General features: G+C 35.7%; 1 pseudogene; it reads left to right on the top strand.

Moving 5' to 3' along the window:
* Positions 1-4,011: 4,011 nt before the first annotated feature.
* LOC120773192 lies at positions 4,012-4,214 on the top strand (annotated as a pseudogene).
* Positions 4,215-6,418: the final 2,204 nt, after the last annotated feature.

The following is a 6,418-nucleotide window of genomic DNA, read 5'->3' as shown; positions in this document are numbered from 1 at the left end:
GATCGGTTAAAATTTTCTAATTGCTTATAGTTTTTAAATTTATCCATTATTTTCTTTTATAGATGTGGGATGTCTTCGACCAATTTTAGAAATTTGTCGCAAAGATTTTCCATTTTTTACATCAATAATGATTTTCCTGGTTTCCAAGGATATTTCGGTTCTCATGATTTTATATACATTAATTTGTTTAGCTCACTGACTGTTTCACTTTAAATAACAACTACGAATGAAGAAGGAAAATGCCGAGCTTAATTTACCAACCAAGGTGCATGCAAAAATTTATTGGAATATAACGGTATCTCCAAGCAATGAATTTTAAACAGAAATGTTGACTCACTTTTGATGCGTAAAATATGACATATTTCAGTTTAACTGTATTTATAAAACCACACCGTTTATTTGTTGTTGATTATTTGCTCTTGTTCTTTTAGTATTGAATAAACCTTTATGTTTCTATAATTACTGATGTGTTTTTCAATTTGAGCTTGTAATTATACGAAAACCAAGCTTTCCATAGGTGTTGACTCAATTTTGACGCTCATAGTATTTAATAGTAGTAATTTCGAAGCTATTTTGCCCAACAAAAAAGTTTTGTCCTGCAACACCCGAACAGTTGCAAACTTTTGAAGATGATTAGTGTTAACGATGACACCGTGGCTGACATACCATCAGCCGACTTAATCTTGGGTTGAGTACCCGACTCGCCTTTGAGTTTTGATACTCTTTCTAGCGTTTTAACCCGTTTGGTTAAAAACTTGTCTAACTCAACCCATTTTAGGATCTCTGCATCCGAATCCAGAGATTGTTCCCAAAGCGACAGTGTATAGTCCGGTAGTCGGATAGAACACAAATACGTAAATATGGCATCCCCGCTACATATCTATCGGGTGATTTTTAAGAGCTTGATAACTTTTAAAAAAAAAAAAACGCATAAAATTTGCAAAATCTCATCGGTTCTTTATTTGAAACGTTAGATTGGTTCATGACATTTACTTTTTGAAGATAATTTCATTTAAATGTTGACCGCGGCTGCGTCTTAGGTGGTCCATTCGGAAAGTCCAATTTTGGGCAACTTTTTCGAGCATTTCGGCCGGAATAGCCCGAATTTCTTCGGAAATGTTGTCTTCCAAAGCTGGAATAGTTGCTGGCTTATTTCTGTAGACTTTAGACTTGACGTAGCCCCACAAAAAATAGTCTAAAGGCGTTAAATCGCATGATCTTGGTGGCCAACTTACGGGTCCATTTCTTGAGATGAATTGTTCTCCGAAGTTTTCCCTCAAAATGGCCATAGAATCGCGAGCTGTGTGGCATGTAGCGCCATCTTGTTGAAACCACATGTCAACCAAGTTCAGTTCTTCCATTTTTGGCAACAAAAAGTTTGTTAGCATCGAACGATAGCGATCGCCATTCACCGTAACGTTGCGTCCAACAGCATCTTTGAAAAAATACGGTCCAATGATTCCACCAGCGTACAAACCACACCAAACAGTGCTTTTTTCGGAATGCATGGGCAGTTGGCCACCAAGATCATGCGATTTAACGCCTTTAGACTATTTTTTGTGGGGCTACGTCAAGTCTAAAGTCTACAGAAATAAGCCAGCAACTATTCCAGCTTTGGAAGACAACATTTCCGAAGAAATTCGGGCTATTCCGGCCGAAATGCTCGAAAAAGTTGCCCAAAATTGGACTTTCCGAATGAACCACCTAGACTTACGGCCTGATCAACTGTTTAAAATGAAATTATCTTCAAAAAGAGCAATGATCATTTAATCTATTTCAAATAAAGAACTCGATAATTTGCAAGGCCTATGCGTTTAAAAAGTTATCAAGCTCTTCATCACCCATCAATAATGCCATGTATTTGTAAAGCTAAAATGCAGCTATTAATCTCCCGCTGTAAATTTCTGAGTTCGGTCTCAGATTCTGTTGAAATGTGCGGGAGCTTGAATAATAAATTTAATTGTGTGTTGACAAGCACTCGCTTGTTTTCATATCTACACAACAAATTATTCCAAGCCAATGAGAATCCGTCATTCGTCAGTGGCGCTTTCGAAACAATAGCTTTTGCCTCACCTCGCGTTTTTTTATTCAAATGGAATAACTTTTCTACCGGAGATAGCCTTGGGTTATTCCCATAAATGGCGGCAAATAAATCCCTAAAAGAGGGCCATTGTAAAACATCGCCATGAAATATTTCGGTATCACATGGCGGTAAGTTGATGGAATACCTCACGGGTTCTACAGTTTGTTGTAACCGTTCAGGTTGAATCACCGTAGAATTCGAAGTAGGGCTTTGGTTGAAAGCCGTGAGGTTGTGCATGTGTTCGCCCATCAAGGCCGCGCAACACACATACGCGTGGTAACAGCTTGAATATTTAAGCTTAATGTCGTCAATTGAGCTTGTGTCGGAAGGATCCACCTTTGGCAAACACAACTTGTATTCTGACTTTACCTCTGCCCACAGAGATTTCAGTTCAGCTTGCTGTACTTCAAGAGAGTAGGCACTTTGGTTGTTTGCTGTTGGAGTAAAAGACTCCTCAAACTCCAGTAGAGCGTCTGCAGCTGTGGTAAAGGCTCTGATGGATTCCATTGTTTTCGAAAATTGAACCGGAACTGCAAAAATGTCGGATCTAAAATTTTGAAATTAAAATTTAAAAAATATGTGCAAATATGTTGCAAAAAGTTCAAATGTTACAGAAGCACTCACGGACAAACTAAAAATTAAGTTGACAATAAGTAGTGCGTTGTTTCTTTGTGAAGCGTGAATTTTCGAAAGAACAAAAAAAATTAATAAATTTAGTAAACTATTTAATCAAAATATTTTTACTGCTGGGTTATCGGCCCAATGCACTTACACGCCTAGTCTTCAACTATGTACACAAACAAAATTGCTTTGTGCTTTATTGCTTTATTTAAATGCAAATACAAATACAAATAAAATTCACAAGCACTTATTTGATTTATCAACTAATCACTTTCACTTGTTCACTGGGTTATTTTCGAACTATTTCGATTTCACCACTACACTCTTTTGTTTGTTGCTGTCCTTCTGGGATGGCTGCTGCGCTGCTTTGCTTTGCTGCTCTCCCTTTGCTGCTTTGCTTGTGCGTCTTTGCCTTTGCTGCTCCCCCTTTGCTGCTTTGCCTGTGCTGCTTTCACTTTGCTGCTTGCCTTAGCTGTTTGACTTTCTTGCTGTCGCTCACTTCACTTTTTCTAATTTTGAGTGTCAGTCACTTCACTTGTTTTAATTTTGTATGTTTTTTTTGTTTGCACTCGCGTAACTGCAGCGGCGCTATCGCTGCTTGCCTTTATTGCTATTCGAGCAATATATGGAAAGGCAAAGTTAAGCGACTAGACTCAAATTAACCACAAGAAAACACAAAAAACCGAGAGAGATTGTTGACGCTCCAGACGATGTTTGTGCGTCCAAGAAATTTATAATTTTTGAAGTTATACTTCTTATACGAGTTCGGAAAAGGTTGCGATAGATTCCGGTTGCGCAACCTTGCTCAATATGAATCTACGCAACCTTGTCTGCGAAGATGTTCGAGCAGCAAGCGAAGCGGTGACAATCGGCGATCGTTTGTTCGTTTCTTTCGGCACAGCTCGGCTTTTCTACCAACAACACAATATTGCCATGCTTATGCTGTTGTTGTTTTTGTAGAACAATGTTTCAATTTTTGGTTGGTGACATATTCAATTAAAAATAAATTCTGTTGGGATTCGAACCTACGTGCTCGTCGTAACTTTTCAAGCGCTTACCACCAACACCACCATTGACACTTGTATTGCGTTGTCCTAATTATGGTTTGGTTATGCATGAAAGAAATATACAATGGATCGCCGACTGTTACCTCTTTCCTTGCTGCTGCTGCGCATATGTATGTTTGTATGCTCGTGCATTATTAAAGTTATGCTTCTTTTTCTTTCGTTTGTCTTTCATTTCTGCGAATTCTCAACTATTTTGCGTATATTTTGGTTGAAATACTCTGCGTTGGCCATTGAAAAATTAAGGCTATACTTTACAGGATCATTTCTGTAGTTAGTCTTCATTTACATTTTTTGGAAATCGACCCGCAATGACGAAGTATATAGTTTTTTCTGACAACGTGAGGTTTAAGAAGTTCATTTCTAATTTTGTCTTGTGGCATATTAGAAATGATGTTTCTTCGAAAATCGTTCGCTTACAACGGATAAAACGACTTCTGAGTGGTGATTTTAATGACTAAATTCCTTTGGTTGAAATGCTCTGCGTTGGCCGATGAAAAGTTAAGACTATACTTCTCAGGATCATTCATTCCTTTCATTTCTTCAAAGAAATTAATGACATTTAGAAATATGCATATTTGCATTATTTCGTTGTCATTTCCATATTCGTAGCAATAGAATTTCTATGGCATAAGTAAAGTAATGGCCGCCGATTGTCACCCCTTGCCGCTGTAGCAGCTTCGCCTACAAACATGCGTAAATATGTATGTACGTATACGTATGATCGTGAATACATATCGACGCAGATTTTTGCGAGAAGCACCAGAAAGTTGTGCAATTTATGATTTTTGGCTTTTGCCATCGTCGCGAAAAGACGACTTTTTGGCAAAGGCATGCTCGGGGAGATGTTACGGCCTCTGTATTTATGAATGAAGCGAGATCGCTTGTGGAATTTGCGCCTGCGTTCATGAATGAAATCGTTTTTGTTGTAAAATGTACTACACTTGTTCTTCGCCATTTTGGCTGCCATATTGTCTTGTGAAGATCAATTTTTTGTTGGTGACATATTCATATGTGTACGCATATGTATGTTTGTATGCTTGTGCATTATTTGTTTGGCAATGTATGCAAATATATGTACATATAAGTATATATGAATGTATGAACATGCAAGTCAATGCGCGCACATGTAATAAGTATATTGATAAGTGATGAAAATATGATTTCAATTTCTGAACGCGCACATGCGTATACATTTACTCATATGAGCATGTGCAGATACACAAGATAGGATAGAAGATGTATGCCTTTTAACATCGTATACTATACAAATAAATATTTTTCTTACTAATAGAAATTAAATTTATCATAAAAATATACATAATATACATATACATAATATTGCGGTGATAAATTTAATTTCTATTAGTAAGAAAAATATTTATTTGTATAGTATACGATGTTAAAAGCAAAAAATTAAAAATTTATTCTGGCGAGATTCGAACCTGTGGTAGCATCTTGACTTTCCAAGCGCTTACCACCAACACCACCATTGACGCTTTGGTTGCGCTGACTTAAGTATGGTTTGGTTATGCATGTAAGAAACATACGATGGTTCTAATAATTTTGTTTAAGTGTAGAAATATGCTTTTGTAGAACATTTGCATTCGCAAACATACAGACAAATGTGCAAACGACATAATATATGTATGTATGATTGTTTCGCATTTTGCTTCTACGCCGGTCAAATTTCTATACAAAAATCGGCTGAAATGTGTGAGAAAATAAAGAAAATGGACAACTAGGGCAAATAATTTTTAAAAAATTTATTTACAATTAAATATAAACGAAAATACATATAAATTTACTTAAATTTATTTAAATTTATTGAAATTTCGTTTCGCATTTTTCGGCACCTTCAAATTAATTAATAGATATAAGTAAAATTCACGACTTAACCCGCACACGTCTTATTCGCGCAAAATTTCCAACTTTATGAAAATTGGCGCAATTATTGACACTTCAATTTTATGTAAAGTTTAAAACATGTTTACATATGAATATATAATATATTTGATTTTGGCGCAATTATTGACACTTGTCTTAATATACAAAATTGGGCCAAAACGAAACAATGAAATACATAATTACTTTTGCATGTCAATATGGAAATGCCGACGGCAAAACGAAATTGCTTACATACATTCGTACATTGCGTATGAATCATGAAAATATCATCATAATGTTTAGGTAAATCTTTTATATATTTAAAATGAGTTATTATAAAATAAGATCAAATTAGCATTAAATAATTTGAAAAATAATAAATCAAAAATAAAAGAGTTCTACATACATATTTCCATCCTATGGAATATCAAATAAATCATTTTATAAGTACATATAATGTCTCTTCATATTCTCGGTTAGAATATGTGAGAGAATTGTAAAAAATGTTAAAATTGCGAGGCGAATTCCGACCTACCTGATCTTCACAAGACAATATGGCAGCCAAATTGGCTGGACCTCCGATCAATGTTGATAAAATAAATGACAGTGATAATACGCATAACACAGCGGATTCCAGGTTATGTTATGGTAAGTTTCTCTTGAATATTTCAATTGTCCGTAATAGATGCACCTTGTACATTAAACTTGTGCCTTGAAACTAATGTCAATTGGATTGGCAAAAATTTTAATGTTTTGATTTTAA

The sequence above is a fragment of the Bactrocera tryoni genome, chromosome 3 (assembly GCF_016617805.1).
Source record: "Bactrocera tryoni isolate S06 chromosome 3, CSIRO_BtryS06_freeze2, whole genome shotgun sequence".
Lineage (NCBI taxonomy): Eukaryota > Metazoa > Arthropoda > Insecta > Diptera > Tephritidae > Bactrocera > Bactrocera tryoni.
Note: the sequence above shows the minus strand (reverse complement) of the source record. Positions and strands in the feature narration are given on the sequence as shown.